A 17068-nucleotide genomic window follows, 5' to 3' on the forward strand; every position below is an offset into this window, starting at 1 on the left:
TCCTTAGCCCACATGATTAAGGTCCCTTTTATTCCCAGGGGACGTTTTTGAGGGCGGGTCAGACAAGAGCATTCCTGTCTAAGATGACCATCCTAAAACTTGCAGTGGGAGAAGAAATGAAACCCCAAGGTGCCTTGTTTGTCTCCCAGTCCCCTCCTCTTGGCTCATCATAGTTGTCTTATATCTCCCCTAATTTTGAAAAGTGATTCTCTCTGGACCTATGATAAATATAAGGTAAGTTACCTCTTGCATTTCCTCGACAACCACCACTTCCTCTAGGAAGAATTTCCTGTGCTTCCCAGGTAGGGACAAGTAACCCTCCTCTGTACCCTAACACCAGCCTGAATATCTTTCTCTTTGTCATTTATTGAACTACTGTGTATCAGTTTATCTTAAAGTGTAAGCTTTTTACTAATATAAAAATTATGCATATATTATGGGCTTCATTCCTTTGATGACCTTTTGTTATTTGAGGGTTTAATTAAGAGTTTCATCAAATTTACTCTTAGCTCATTTAAAGTTTTAAAAAATGTTATGTCCTTGGTTGATGGTAAATATGTGACAAAGCTGCTATCAATAAGGCATAAAATCTGAGTTGTTATGACCATCATATTAGTTTTCTATTTTTGAGTAACAAATTACCACAAACTTAGCAGCTTGAAACAATTACCTAGTTATTATCTGGTAGTTCGGTAGGTCAGAATTCCGGGTGGTCTCATCTGGGTCCTTTGCTCAAAGTTTCACACTAAGGTGTTAGCCAGCTGCAGTTTTTATCCGGTTCTTAAGGTCCTCTTCTGTTCATTGGTTGTTGATAGAATTCATTTCCTTCTTATCCTTTCCATATGGCCCCTCCATCTTCAAGCCAGCAATGGTGGGCTGAGTCCTTCTCATGCTTCAAATCTCTCTGACTTCTTCTACTCCCAGCCAGAGAAAACTCTCTGCTTTTGAAAGGCTCATGTAATTGGTTTGGCCCATCAGGACAATCTCTCTTTTACCATTTAACTTAACATAATCAAGGGAATAGCATCAGGGGGCATGGGAGTTACCTTTAAAATTCTGCCTACCACAACCATGACTGTGCTACTTTTACTCAGATATATCTGCATTTTGTCATCTTTCTGTCTATAGTAAGGCTATGATTTTCTATGAGGGATGTTTAGAATTAAGACATGCAACCTGAAGTCCTGAAGCAGTTAGAGAAACACTCCCGTGGTCCTGACTTCTGAGGAAGTATGTCCTACACAAATGAGCAAACCAGTCATCCCTACTGGGCAAGTAATAATAAAGGTGGCCTTGATTTCAGAGGCAGGAGATGACGATGGTTCTATTAAAATATATCATTGCCCCAAAAGAGTAAGGTTGTGACCACCGTATGAGATGGAAATTCAGCTATCCTGCTGTCAAACCACAGTTATGTTGTGCAACAGAGAGTTTCTGAGCGAAATATAATTAAGCTGCTTTCCTGATTGTAATGGAATTAAATTTCAGCTATATCTTATAATTTTTGTTATTGTTACAAAAGTATACCAACTATAGCCATCATGACAGATACTATTTTAAATGTTTTGTAACTTATATAATATTTAGCTTATGTGTTAACAAAATCTCTAATAAATAAACCCCATATAATTTTATTGAGCTGTTAACACAATACTGGCTAGAAGAAAGAAGATGGACCAAATCAGACCCAGGAGTAGGTTTTATGAACTGTGTTTACAGAGAATACAAAGGGACTGGAAGTTTACGGAAGAAAAAGGAAAAGGTATCTCAAACAGTCAGTATCATTTAGGAGAGTATTTTCTTTTCAGTAAGTCCCTGGAAGGAAAGGACTATTTACATCTTCATCTATCTTTTTGCCTCCCACAAATAATGCCGAATTTCACGAGTTGAACATGGTACGTGCTCCAGAAATATTTGTTAAATAACAAATGAATCAATGTTCATTCCAAAACTTCTTTAAGAAGTATTTTAATAGTGAAAAATTGAAACTAATTTTAATGTTCAAAAATAGAGAACAATTTAAAAATAGTTTACAGTCCATCACACTCAGAAAGAATATATAGTGAAATAAAAATTGTGAAATGAATTATAGATGACAAAGGCAGTTTACTAAATAGCACAAAATATTTCATTAATTACGGGATATTAAAAGATATACAGAACATACTACTTTGGTTATCTCTGGGGGTCAGATTGCAGGTTGTTTCTCTTTTCTTCCTTGGGATTTTTGGTAATTTCTGAATTTTATTCCTTTGTAATCAAATTTGAAAAAAAAAAAGCTACTGAAACTAAGAAATGAAAATGAATCAAGCTTGAATTGCAAACTAGAACTTTCAACAGAGCATAGTTGATTCTTTGCCATGGACACCAAGTCATTTCCTTCTTTTCAGGGGCATTCATATCACTACGCTGCATTTTTCCCAACTGAGATGACACAATGGAAAGACCATTCCTACACCAAGCCCTGAGGCATAGGAAAATGGAGTGTCAGTCTGAGCATCTGCAGATCAGGAAAGCAAGTCATGGAGCAGGACCAGTGTAAGATTCTAAGCTTATATCACCTGCTGATCAGCTACTATACTTTAAAAAAACTATACACACTGTAATCCCCTCTCTCTGTTCCTCAGCCTCTATGAAGGAGAAGGGATTTGGAGCAAATATCCTTTATTTTTATTTTATTTAATCTTTCTGTGCCTTGATTTTGCCATCTTCATTATGAGTCACAGGGCCAATTAACTTGGCCCTACGAATTCAGCTGGAAAACTCCAGTAATACTTAGCTACTAAGTTGAATTTTTAGGGCTGCCTGACTGCTGTGAATCCTTTTCATCTTCTTGTCCCCTTCCTTCACCCTACCCTTACCCACTAAGTAGCCAGTTTACCCTGCAGTTCACTCAGCTATTCCCCCTCTCAAAGAGTAAACTTGTCTATGATTCCAGTAAACTTTATCCCCGAGTTTGAGCAAATGTCCTTTAAACGGAGAAAGGAGGAAGATCAATTACCCCAAATTACTTCAGATTAGATCTTAGGCAGAATCCCTCCCCAGAATGGAATTAGCTTCCCTATTGGATTCAGGGTCAGGGCTGGAACTCACAGCCCAGGGATGACAGGCTCTCAACAAAGACTGAAAAGCATCATTAACATCAAGCAGCCCTATTTGTCCTTGTCCCCTTCATCTTCCTTGAACTCCTGGTTTTGCTTATATTTCTCTGAAATCCTTTGAAAAATTCCTTTTAAAACGAGTGGGCGCCTGACTCATTGGCCTGCTTCCTCTGTTTTCCACCCAACTGGTAAACAATGGGCTCTATTCAAATGTGTCCTGTCTGTGAGCTGGGAACCTGCATGTAGACAAAGCTCATCATTGCAGGGCAGACTGCCAGACCCATGCTCTCTTCTGCTCAACTCCTGGGCTCTGCCACTCTGTTATAAGGGCCACTTGACAAAATGCAAAACATTCTCATGGTCCTATGACCCCAGAGCTCACTGTCTCCTTTTCCCCTAGGCCTCCAATTAAATATCACCCTAAATTCTCACGTCAATGCATTTGAGAACAGCCTTTCAAAAGATAATAGAAGCAATAACAGGAGGTATCAGGTCCCAGTCACATGATTTTCCATAAGGACTACCACGTTTTATGTATAATCAGTTTAAGGACTATGTCCTAACTCTCCTCCTAGGTTATTTTTTACATAGATGGTACTTGCCGGGGAAGAGAAAGCTCTGCAAAATTAGGGATGTGACAAGTCACGGAAATACATAGGCTTGTTTAAGCATTTGGGAACAGCAAAAGGTGATTGAATACAGCAGTAGAATCAGACAATAGAAAAAAGAGGAATAGGACAAAGCTTCAAGTTAAAAGGGGGCCCATAGGACAAGAAGAACTGAATCTAAATGACAGGGATGATTCAAAGAATATGAAAACACTGATTTGAAAAGATATATGCATCCCTATGTTCATTATGGCATTATTTACTATAGCCAAGATATGGAAACATGGGATATATACACACACACACACACACACACACACGTATGTATACGTGTGTACACACACACATACACACACAGTGGAATACTACTCAGCCATAAAAAGGATGAAATAATGCCATTTGTGACAACATGGATGGACCTTGAGGGTATTATCCCAAGTGAAATAAGTCAGGTGGAAGTGACAAATACCATATGATTTCACTCATATGTAGAATATGAAAAACTAATAAACAAATAAAAACAAAATATATGAACAAACCAAACCAAAACAAACACATAAGACAGAGAACAGTACAGTGGTTACTAGAAGGGGAGGGGTTGGGGGGAGGGTAAAATGGCTAAAGGGGATACATGCATGGTGATGGATGGAAACTAAATTTTTGGTGGTGATCACACTGTAGGATACACAGAAGCAGAAATATAATGTACACATAAAACATACAATGTTATAAATCAATGTTACCTCAATTAATTGAAATACATAAACATTATAAATGAATGAAAGAATGATAGAGCAGCCCTGAGGTGAGAGAGAGAGATGCAGAGACAGAGAAAGCTTGCTTGCTCTTAAGGAAACCACAACCCCACTGTCATAATCGGAGTCACAGGAGGAGCTTTTGCAAATTGTGTAGACCCTCCCTTCCGAAGAATTTCATTTCTTTCCTGAGGATCACTGCCTTCCTTCTTCCCTCCCTCCCTCCCTCCCTCTCTTCCTTCCTTCCTTCTTTCTTCTTTCCTTTCCTTCAACATAAATCTGAACAACTCCAGCCTTCTTAGAAATCTTCAGTGACCTCCCACTGACCTGAGATTAAGTTCTTGCCCCCAAACCTGGCACTTCGAACCCACTGACCTTTATCTCACACCTTCTCCCCCTAACTCTCTATGCTCTAACCACAGTGGACTTTAATTTCCTCAAAGCTATAAGTTGTATCCTAGGTCAAGGTTTCCCTACTTGCTGCTTCTTCAAAATAGAATACACCCTCCTCTTCTTTGCTGAGCTCAGCAATTCTCAAATCTTTAGGGCTTAGGATTTCTTCACACTCTTAAAAATTAGTAAGAATTCCAAAGAGCTTTTATTCAATGCAGATTCTATCTATGGATATATACTTGTTACAGATTAAAACTGGGAAATTTTAAAATATTTAATCCATTTTAAAATAACATAGAAAACTGATTCTACTTTAACATAAATAACATATTCTATGGAAAATAACTACATTTACCAAAACCAAAAATACATTAGTGAAAAGAACAGCACTGTTCTACATTTTTGCAAATCTCTTTAATGTCTGGTTCAAAAGATTGTTTCTCATAACTGCTTCTATGTTCAATCTGCTGTGATATCATATGTCCTGTAGCCTCTGGAAAACTCTACTGTACACTTGTAAGAGAATGAAAATTTAAAAAATGACTATTTACTTCTTAGTATTATTATGAAATAGGTTTGACTCCTGAACCCTCTAAAAGCTTCTTAGGCAGGGACCTCCAGGGATCTCAGGCTGTACTTTGAGAACTTCTACTTCTTTCTTTTTTTCCTCAAGTTTATTATGGAACCGTTGACAGATAAAACTGTAATACATTTAAAGTGTACAGCATGATTTTGATATACATATGCATTATGAAAGGATTCCCACAATTGAGTTAACACATCCATTACCTCACATAGTTACTTTTTTGTGTGCGTGATGACATTTCAGTTCCACTCTCTTAACAAATTTCAATCATACAGTACAGCATTACCAACTAATCAACTATAATCACCATGTTATACATTAGACCCTCACATCTTACTAATCTTGTAACTGAAAGGTTGTAACCTTTTATCAACCACTCATTCTATTCTCTGAGTGTGACTTTTTTTTAAGGTTTCACATAGAAGTGATACCACGTAGTATTTGCCTTTCTCTTTCTGGCTCATCTCACTTAGCATAATGCCCTCCAGGTTCATCCATGCTGTCACAAATGGCATGATTTCATTTTTTAAGGGTGAATAATATTCCACTGTATATATAGACCACATTTTATTTATCCATACATCTGTCAATGGATACTTAGGTTGTTTCCATACCTTTGCTATTGTGAATAATGCTGCAATGAACATGAGAGTACAGATATCTCTTACAGATTATGATTTCATTTCCTTTGGATAAATACCCAGAAGTGGAAATGCTGGATCATATGGTAGTTCTATTTTTAATTTTTTGAGAAAGCTTCATACTGTTTTCCATTGTGGCTTTACCAGCTTATGCTCCCACCAACAGTAGTACATAAGTGTTCCTTTTCTCCACATCCTTGCCAGCATTTATTTTGTCTGATCTTAAAGATTAAATTTGCAAGGAGGTCTTCCTTGACCTCAAAGAATAGGTTGTCCTCTGCTCCTATAACAACACCCTCTACTCTTCTGTCAAAACACTCGTCATACCTATAAATGAATCAATAATTTGCATGAGGACAGACCATGTCTAGCTTTGTCCACAGTGAATCTCCAGTGCTCAGCCCCCATAGCAGGGATTTGAGAATCTTTGTGGAAGGGAGGAAGACACAGAGGAAGGGAAAGAGAGAGGGAGGAAGATAATCAGACCCAGTGACACAACTTTTTGACAACTGCTGCATTCCTTCAGCAGGATGTATACACAGACATAACTTTCTACCACAGGCTGATGCAGCCCTGAGTTCCATTTTCCTCTGAAAGAGGGTGCGAGAGGGAGGCAGGTAAAAGACTGGGAGTGAGGAGACAGAGGTGAGATAGAATAGAATAACAGGAGCACATATGCTGGAATCTTTCATTAATGCAGTCCTTTGACAAGTGTAGGTTGAGTATTTGCAATTTGCCAGGCACTCTTCTAGGCATATGGGAAGAAAACAGAGAAAAAGTTCTGGCCTCAAGGAGCTTCTTTCAAACCTGAACTCAACTCCAGCTTCCATCACTTGATAAATGGGTGGCCTTGGATTAGTTCCTTAATCTCCCTATGCTTCATTTTCCTCATCCGTAAAGTGTGAACAAGACTTAAGGGTTCCTGGATGAGAACCAAATAAAAGGATCTCTGAAATGTACCTGATAGAGAGTCTGGTACCGAGTAGGTGTTTAATAAACGAAAATCTTTCCGGTGGCAACTCATATTCCAAAATTTATTTCTTCATATGTAGAAACTGCAATACTATCCTATAGACCAGAAACCAACCATTTACAGGATCTCATTTGGGTAGTTGGAGGGTGTGCACGTAAGGTCCTCAGAAGGTTCAGGAAGGCTGCAGTGTCACTCTTCCTATAGAGAAACAGTACTTCTGGCTCCCTCTATACTTCAGAAGGCACCTGGATATTTTTACATTGCTCCACAATACTGAAGAATAAAACCATACAGAATACTATCCCCATCTTAAGCAATGTAGTCCTTCAAGGCAGGCTTTCCCACGTACTCTCTCTTACAATTATGCCAAAAGCATAAAACCACTTTGAAGAATATATTCAGAGCCAACTATCTGTAATTGACTAGCTATTCACATGACTTCTTGTGTATCGTAATGTTACTGAAGTTTCCAGTCCCACCTCTGATTGAGTTTGGCTTGACCTTTCTGAGAAGCCGAGACTGCCTTTGAAATAGGATAACTGGGAGAAAGAAAAATGGATCGGGATCTTTATTTCTGGTTTTCTTTTGCCACCTCCTTTTGGTGACTTCTATAGAGTTAGGACCACTCTGGAGAAGTGAAAAGTAGAGGAAGAAAAAAAAGGAGAGTCCTATCGGCTGATTTTGCTACATGTTACAAGCCTGGTAAAAACATTTGGAGTTAGAGAATATTTTAAACATGGATGAAATAAAGTTAGAGAATTACTTGTGTGGATTTAATTTCCTCAGAATACTCCCATGGTTCCTTAGCAGGAAATATTCATGAGTCAACTCTACAGAATAGTAGTTATTATTCAAGAGACGTGGGCTTAGGAGGAGGCTTGATGCCATAGCAGACCTCACTGACTTAAACTGTTCTTCAAGTTGAAGAGCTGAATGATGTCCGAAGGGACTGAAACACATATTGCTTTAGAGTGTGTCAGGAAGACCTGAAAGTTCCCACATGAAAGTGAAATTCATTATTGGCAAGCATGGTGACAGGACACCCCAAAGGACGGAGCCGCAAAGAACTCACAGAGCCCTGTGGCTAACTACATGGCCTAGTTTTACCTTAAAGTCATTGTCTTGGATAATCCTTTCAAATCTGTTCCTGCACTTACGAGCCACTCAACACATGACTGAGCTCTCCCTCTCAGGTTCTTTTACACTGACCTGTCAGAGGAGACTTTCAGCAAACACAGGTATCATGTCAAATCATCCAACAGATGTCCTTTGCAAATGAATTGGAGCAGAACCAACTATATGGAGAATTCATAAACAAGGAGACACTCACCCAAGGATTTTCAAAGGATTGGCATAGCTCTTTGTACAGAGAATTCAGTCTCTTGGGTGGAACACGAGCGATCCAGAGCAACAGAAAATCGACTCTTGCCCCAAATGGGGCTTACGCTGCCTTATAGGAGAGGCAGAAGGATATTTTAGAGCCTAAACTCTTCATCATCTCAATAAAGTAGTCTTCAACTCCATAGCTCTAAGAAGTAACAAATTTCAACAACTGAGATAAAAGGATTTAGGAGACAGAAACCCAACATTCAGCCCCATTTCAGTCAGTGGCTTTCTCACCATATTGGGAAGGGGTGGGCCAGAACCGTCTGATCTGTTTCTGATTTCCCTCTTCACTGGCAAGAGGATTTTACTGCAGGAAAACTAATATCTGACTGGGCTCCAAGTGCCAAATAAGAGCACTCCATGTTGATTCCAGGCCACCAGAGGGTTTGGGGTCACCGAGTCGCAGACTGTGAATGTGAACACTTGATGAGTTTTACAGGGGACTGGGTGAACAAAGGAAAACCCAGGAGATACACAAAGGTGGAAACTAGAAATTTCTCATTTGAATTCTTTAACATATCTCACTCTGATGGTTCTGAATATAAAAGAACCGCAGACCCTTCAAACGAAGTTACTGAGTTTAGGTTTCTGGCCCACATGAGAAGAGGAAGTATGCTCACTAAGATTTACAAGACACCTCGAGGCACCAGGGAAATGGTCCATTTACTGGCAGGATATTTTTGTTGTTGTTGTTTTTACTGTTCAAATGGGCAGGCAATGAATCCTATTTAAAAAATCAAAATGCCAATTCAACACTGTCTACTTCTGACTTAAGTTTATTCTAGCAACAGCCCAGAATTTTTTGAAAACCTCCTATGTGTCAGGAACGATATTAGGCATTAGGAATATAATAATCAATAAGGCACTGTCCCTTACTTCCAGGAATCTTCATCGTTTGAACAATTTTACTATTTATATATGTGTTGAAATTACCAGAGCATTTAGCTCAAACCAAGGACTCAGATTAAACTTTGTAAAGGAGATCTTGGCTGAAATGAGTCTTAAAGGATATAGAGATAAGTGTATACATTTTTTAATGGTGGTGGTTTTATAAGAAGAGAAAGAAAAAGACATCTCCCCCTACCACCACCCCTTCTCGCTCTCTTCTCTCTCCCCACCATGTTAGGACACAGCAAAAAGATGGCCATCTGCAAGCCAGGAAGAGAGCTCTTATCAGAAACTGACCATGATGACACCCTGATCTCAGACTTCCAGCCTCCAGAACTGTAGAAAAACTGACTTCTGTTGTCAAACCCCCCAGTCTGTGATGTTTTGTTATGGCAGCCCAAGCAGACTAATAAAGCAGGTAGCACCATTTTATAGGAACAGCATAGGAGATTTAAAGGGGTCATTAGGACATAGAGTGAGTGAAGTTGGTTATTCCAGGGGTTTACTTGCTAAATCCTAGTGTATAGCTCCAACCGCCATGGGATATAGTGTACTTTCCCACGGGTATGCCACAGCCTACTATTCCAACAGTAACAGGGAATAAAGACAGAGCAAATTCAGGGGGTGCAATAGTCCTATACTGGACAAGTGGACACGACCTCTGTGGTTAGGGGTGTGGTGCAACATCTGTCACTGACACATACGTGCCAATCCTGCTTATTCCTTTCCCTGGGAATGGCCACAGATGTTTCCATAACTGGTGTGTTTGCTTCCCCTGTGCGGTTCGCCCAGGCACATCACATGCAGTGTTCTCACTGAGTCATCAACTTTTCAATTCAGGTAAAGTAAGTAGAAAAATGAGACAACTGCCCAGATAATTTGATTCTGGGGGGAAACGATATTAATTGGTTGCTTCTAGGGTGTTTGTGTATTTGACAGGGAGTGGGGAAATTACCAAATGCTGGAGACTGCATGTTTCTCAAAACTTTTATAAATCTGGAATTCTTTCACTCCTTTTTATGTTGTTCATGAGTATTAGAATCAAGACAGGATAATGTGCATTATATTCCCTGAACAACAGATTGTCAGGCTGAGGCTTGAAAGGTAAAGCAATATGGTAGCAATGAACATATTAGAGCTCAAACATCACTACTAAATTCACAACCTCAAATCAAGTCCTTAACCTATCACTCTCATGCAGTCTACCAACAATTTTTATTATCTAACTTTTTTCATGAATCCGGTGAAAAGTACTAGCAATTGTTTAACTTTGTCATGCGATCTGCATTTCTAGTATATTACTAGCTTGTGGTTACTCTGGAAATTCAGAGACCTTTGTCTTTAAATCATGTTATCAGAATATAACCTTCCAGGGCTTCCCTGGTGGCACAGTGGTTGAGAGGCCGCCTGCCGATGCAGAGAACACGGGTTCGTGCCCTGGTCCGGGAAGATCCCACATGCCGCGGAGCGGCTAGGCCCGTGAGCTGTGTCCGGAGCCTTGTGCTCCACAACAGGAGAGGCCACAACAGTGAGAGGCCCGCATACCACAAAAAAAAAAAAAGAATATAACCTTCCACAAACCTTGAATTTAAAATGTGCACACATTTCCAGACCCCTTTTTAAAGAGTAACACAGTGAAAAGTGAAAGTCATTTGTAACCCTAAAAAAAGGTAGGACACCACGTAATTCTATCTAAGCATAGAATTGCATTCAAAGAGAAACAGTCAGCTGAGGGTAATTAAAAGCAATTCAAAGTTTTACTTATGTGTTACAGAGAATGATAAGTAGAGGGATATATACCCTTAAGGCAGAAAAAAGCAACTTGAAGTCTTTCCAATTACAGACTATACTTGTATTCTGCTCATGAAGTATCTATTTCTATATTCATATGACCCAAGAATTTCACTTTTCACGGATGTAGCAAGTATGATTTTTAAATAATGTTTTAATATAAGAATCTCCTAGGTGTCCAGAGAAGTTGCTGTCCAAGAGCACACACTTCCTTTCTTAATAGGTCTTAATTTTAAGAATTTCCCCTCCAGATCATGTGAGTTGACATTTCCTCTCTATGAAAGCAGCATCCCAGATACCTGTCATTCAAATAAATGAGATATATATTTTAACCAAAGGGATAAAATGTTAAAATTGAAAAAATTGTATGTGTCAGCCACAAGTAAGATCCACTTACTAGATAGACTATTGGGTCCCCTCAGTATCTATGAAACCTAAACTGGTGGCTTCTACCAGTACCTGGGAGATTGAGGGGGGCTGGTCTTAGAGTTACAGAGAACTTATCACTGTCTAGAACCATTGTATTTATTTGCTTGTTCTTTCGTACATTGCCTGGATTTTCTACCATCTTACTGGCAACATGAAAGTAGGGACATACTCTGTCATTTTATCCCTATATTTATAGCTCCCAAAATAGTGCTTGCCAAGAGTAGATTCTCTAAAAGTGATTTGAATGACTGAGTGAATGAATAAATGAACAAATTTTGTTTAAATGCCCCCTCCCCTTTCTTCCACATTAGCTTGTCTGAACTGGTGCTGGGGTGACTGCCTCAATGACAAAAATTGAGCAAAAAGTTAGACTCAGATATCAAAAAGTGGACATTGGAGGAAATAAGAAACTAAGACGACACATATCTTCCAAGGGGTAGGGTTCTAGGGAAACATATATCTGTTTTTATCTTCTGTTTATCTGTTTATATATGTTTTTATCTTCTGTTTATCTTCTATCAACAATTTGAAATTAAGTACTTTCTCTGATTACAAAAGCAAATTTACTGGCCATCCTGTGCACTCAAAATAGCTAATGCTAAGCTTATATGTGTGTGCATGTGTGCGTTTGGAAAAAGATGTTGGAGAGAGACATTTAAATAAACTCTTAGAGATGATTTCTCTCATAAAAGAATGTAAGATAATTATAAAACCAAATTCTTCCCCATGAAAATAATTAGTTACAGTCAATAAGAAATAAGCAAGTGTTTACTGACTAGAAATTATATGCAAAATACTGTATCTTAGGTAAGGTATAGGTGGCTAGGGCTGCCATAACGAACACCACAGACTGGGTGGCTTAAACAATAGAAATTTATTTTCTCACCATTCTAATGGCTGGAAGTCCAAGTTCACTGTGCCATGAAATTGGTTTCTGGTGAGGCTTCTTTTCCTGGCTTGCAGATGGCTACCATCTTGATGTGCCCTCACATGACATTTCCTCTATGTGCTGAGAGAGAGAATTTTTGTCTCTTCCTCTTCTTTTAAAAACACCAGTCCTGGGCTTCCCTGGTGGTGCAGTGGTTGAGAGTCTGCCTGCTGATGCAAGGGACATGGGTTCGTGCCCCGGTCCGGGAGGATCCCACATGCCGTGGAGCGGCTGGGCCCGTGAGCCATGGCCGCTGAGCCTGCGCGTCCAGAGCCTGTGCTCCGCAAGGGAGAGGCCACAGCGGTGAGAGGCCTGCGTACCACAAAAAACAAAAACAAACAAACAAAAAACCCACCAGTCCTGTCTGATTAAGGCCCCACCCTCATGACCTCATTTAAACTTAATTACCTCCTTAAAGGCCCTATCTCTAAATACAGTCACCTTGGGTGTTAGGGTTTCAACATATTAACTTGGTGAGGGGGAAGAATTCAATCCATAGCAGGTAATAAACAAGATAATATGAATAAGACCCTGATTTTCTCTAGGAGTTTACAATCTAGAGGTGGGTTGGGAGTGGAAACCAGTACAAACATCCATGCATGACTGTTGCACCTAATTTGATAGGAATTCCCAGAGATAAGGAAAAACCAGGTGCCCTGAGACTGACAAAAGGGAAGCTCATGAATTTTACTTGAAATAATTGAGAAAGGCTTCCCAAAAGATATATTAGATGATACTACAAATATAAGACTCTACAATAGCTTCCTTCTGAGGCAGATTCCAAAAATAGCAATCTGTAAAAATCTAACCATATGACAATAGAATGAAATCTTTGAAAGAAAAAAGGATTAAATCTATGAAAAACAAATTTTCAAAAACCTGAAAAAAGTCCCTGTTGGGGGAATTCAATAATTGGCTATAGGTGAAGGTTGTTGTTTTGCTTGTTATCGAAGTCTGATGCACAGCCCTCAGCAGCAGCGTCTTGGCCACACAAAAAAAAGTCTAAACCAAGATCAGCAAGAATATCTAAAAATCTAGATCTATATACAAGAGTCTACATATTTACCCACACCCACATATTTCAGAAATCTCTTGATTCTAATTTATTAACCAGAACAAGGGGATACATTTTTAAATAGGTGAGTAACTTCTACTGATAAAAGCACATCCTATGGCTTTTAAAAATAAAATAAAAACTCCTTTTCATGGTTTATTTTCCCTTAAGAGAAGAGAGAGATAAACTCTCGTTGCCAGTGTGCTGCTGCAGAGAGGCTCCTTTCCAGGATTTCTAAGACCTTGAATTTTTCCAATAATGGGTGTTCTTATCTAGACTTGATGAGGGGAAACAAAATGGCAATTTTATGTTAACATATCTAATGCTAGTCTGTCTGGCTTCAAGTAATTTTTAGCTAAACAGCAGAACTTCTGCAGGACATAAAATACTTTCACAAGAATGGACTGATTCTGATTTCAATTAGACGTTTTCCAGTTTGCTTTGAAATCACTCCAGGAGTATCGTTCAAAGCCCATTTCATACCATATTGCCATAATCTGTTTACTCATTATCTCCCCCACTAGACTATAAGGTCTTTGATGACAGGCATCACCTTGTCCACTGTCCTCTCCCCAGCACTTCTCAGAGACAATACCTTATTGAAGGTTTTGGACCTTGTCTATCAAGGTTCTTGTTAGCCATTTCCCACAGTTGTTCTTTTTTTTTTTTTTTAATTTGGAAAACGTTCGTACTAATCCAGCATCTGGACTGGAAATCAGTACACAATGACTATGCAGTCACTCAAAACTGCAAGTTGGTTATAAAATTTAAAATTGGATAAATCTTGATAGGCCCTGAACAGGACATGTCACTGAAGGGGGCAAATTATATTCTCTCTTGTGCTGAAAGTTATTAACAGTTTGTGCTGCCTAATGGAATCCTCACATTCATTTGTACTTGATACCCTGATGTTCTGAAAGTATCTCTGAATAAGAGACCGCTAGATGATCCCCAACATCCATTCTTCTCCTTCTTCCTTTTAGGTAAGGATGACTTCCTGGAATAATTACTACATTTCAGAACATCTCTTGCAACTTGGTGTGGCTGGCTTCACAACTAAAGCTTTCATCAATGAAGTGTATGTAGAAACAATGCATGCAACTTTCAGGAAATGCCTTAAGAGGATAGGTTGCTCTTTGAATCCCCGCCACCCTCCTTCTAGCTGGCTGTAATGTTAACATAACAGCTGGAGTTCCAGTAGCTATCCTGTATCATGAGCTATGCTGAGAAAGGAAGCCATGTCCAATGAAACAATAAGATAGAAGAAGCCTGAATTACTGATGCAGAGGATCACTGACTACACCACTTCCCAATACCAGACTCCTGTTATGAGAACATAACTGCAACCTTGTATAAGTTGCATTATTTTACTTTTTTTGTTGTGATACTCATGGACAAACGTAATCTCTAATTGTATCCTTCAACTGAGAGAGTAGTTTATCAGTCTGGCATCTCTCAGCAAATATTAGAGAATTTATAGTAGCTTCATAAGAGTCTTTGAACAGGCATCTATTTAAGTGCTATGAAAAATGTTATCCATGGACCAGTGACAATTCACATGCTATTTGTTATGGGTCCGTGACAAGATAATTAGAGAATTTGAGAGTAAGCATTTAGAAACTTTTGTAGCAATTTCACACTGCCTGACTCATCTCATTGAATGAGTTGAATGTCTTTGAACTTTCCTGGTGAGTCACATATAATCCAAACTGCCTGCTAATCATGGACTTTATGATATGTAACTTTAAAAGTTATCTTCTCAGCTGTCACCAAAAGTGTTTTAAAATCTGAGAAAGTGTAAGCACATATATATAAGCACATATATCTACACAGATATAGATACATACATACATAGACATCTGAGAAAGTGCAAGCATATATATATATATGCATATATAAATACAATTTATATACATATATAATTTATTCTTATGATAGTTTTAATTTTAATCAAGCCTGTTTTAAATCTATTTTTAACCTCATTAGCAATATTAGGGAACTGAAATTGGTACTATTAATTTTAACCCTAATTTACAGATAAAAAACAAGCTTTGCTGATTATATATATATATATATATATACAATTTTTTTTTTTTTTTGGCCGCTCCACACAGCATGTGGGACTTTAGTTCCCTGAACAGGGATCAAACCCGTGCCCCCTGCAGTGGAAGCACGGAGTCCTAACCACTGGACTGCCAGGGAAGTCCCGCTGCTGATCATTTTTATCAAGAAAATACCAACTTATTGTGATCACAGCTGTAGTACTAACTAAACAATGACAACAAACAAGATTCCATAGAAATAAATACAAAAAGCTTTACTAGTTTTATTTGTAAGTATGATCATTCATATACTGAGTTCAGTTTTGTAGCCATAATTGATGCTTAAGAGCTAAAATAAGAGTGCATTATCTGAAGAGATGTGTCGGCTAATTGATCAATGAAATTATTAAGAGCTAAGAAATATTTACATCCAAATCATAAAGAGTAAATTCAAAGCCAGAAGAATTCTTTTTCCAAAAAAAGTACTGGATCAGAAAGCTACCAGAAAGGAATGTGCTTTGTGAGCTTCTTATAAAATAACACATTGAGTTGCTAAGTCTAGAGATCCACACATTTGCTGAAATATTAATGAGAGACTGCATCAAAGATGTTTGCTTGAAAGGTTGAAAGAATCTTGTCAAACAAGGTAGTTCAACTGCCTTTTTCCAGTGACACCAAAGCTCAATGTTATGCAGGATCAACTACAAAACAAACAAAGCTAGGACTACAATTTTCATTGCAACTAGGCAGATGTACAATTATTGCTAAAATAGCAATTCCTTTAATGTAAATGCAGTTTGAACATGATGACAACATAAAGGAAGAATATGTTTTTTAAGTTTCATCGTCAAAAACAAAAACCAGGGGCTTCCCTGGTAGTGCAGTGGTTGAGAGTCCGCCTGCCTATGCAGGGGACACGGGTTCGCGCCCCGGTCCAGGAGGATCCCGCGTGCCGCGGAGCGGCTGGGCCCGTGAGCCACGGCCACTGAGCCTGTGCATCCGGAGCCTGTGCTCCGCAACGGGAGAGGCCACAACAGTGAAAGGCCCGCGTACCACAAAAAAAAAAAAACAGTTCTAAACTATATAGAACCATGAAAGATTAATCAACAAATGTGATTTGGAGTTTAAATTTTAGGAGTACATTCTGATGGATTTATGGAAAGCATTCTGGAAGAACTGTGCCACAATATAAATCGATGAGATGCTTCCTTCGTCAAGAAAGTCTTGTTACAAAATAAAACAAAAATGTTGGCTGAACTAAAAAGTTCACTTAGTATAAATTACATAAAAGCTAATGCACTAAATTTGAGAGCATTCTTTTTATTTGTACTGATATGGAAGCTGATTATAAACAACTACTGAGATATGATGGTTACTGAAGAGAAAAGGTCTGTCAGGAATATTTGAGCTCCTGGACAAACCTATTGTGTTTCTGCACGAGAAGAACCAGTTTCAACATTTCGAAGATATGAGTTAGACAGTCTGTCATGCTA

At 38.7% G+C, this 17068-nt stretch overlaps 1 long non-coding RNA gene across 4 annotated transcripts in view; it reads right to left on the reverse strand.

Annotated features, from left to right (window-relative positions):
* The window catches only part of LOC113607992 (uncharacterized), a 665100-nt gene that overhangs the window by 582236 nt on the left and 65796 nt on the right, over positions 1-17068 (reverse strand). The window lies entirely within an intron of this gene.

The sequence above is a fragment of the Aethalodelphis obliquidens genome, unplaced genomic scaffold (genome assembly GCF_003676395.1).
Source record: "Aethalodelphis obliquidens isolate GAN/ISIS:26980383/991018 unplaced genomic scaffold, ASM367639v1 scaffold51, whole genome shotgun sequence".
NCBI classification, from domain to species: Eukaryota; Metazoa; Chordata; class Mammalia; order Artiodactyla; family Delphinidae; genus Aethalodelphis; species Aethalodelphis obliquidens.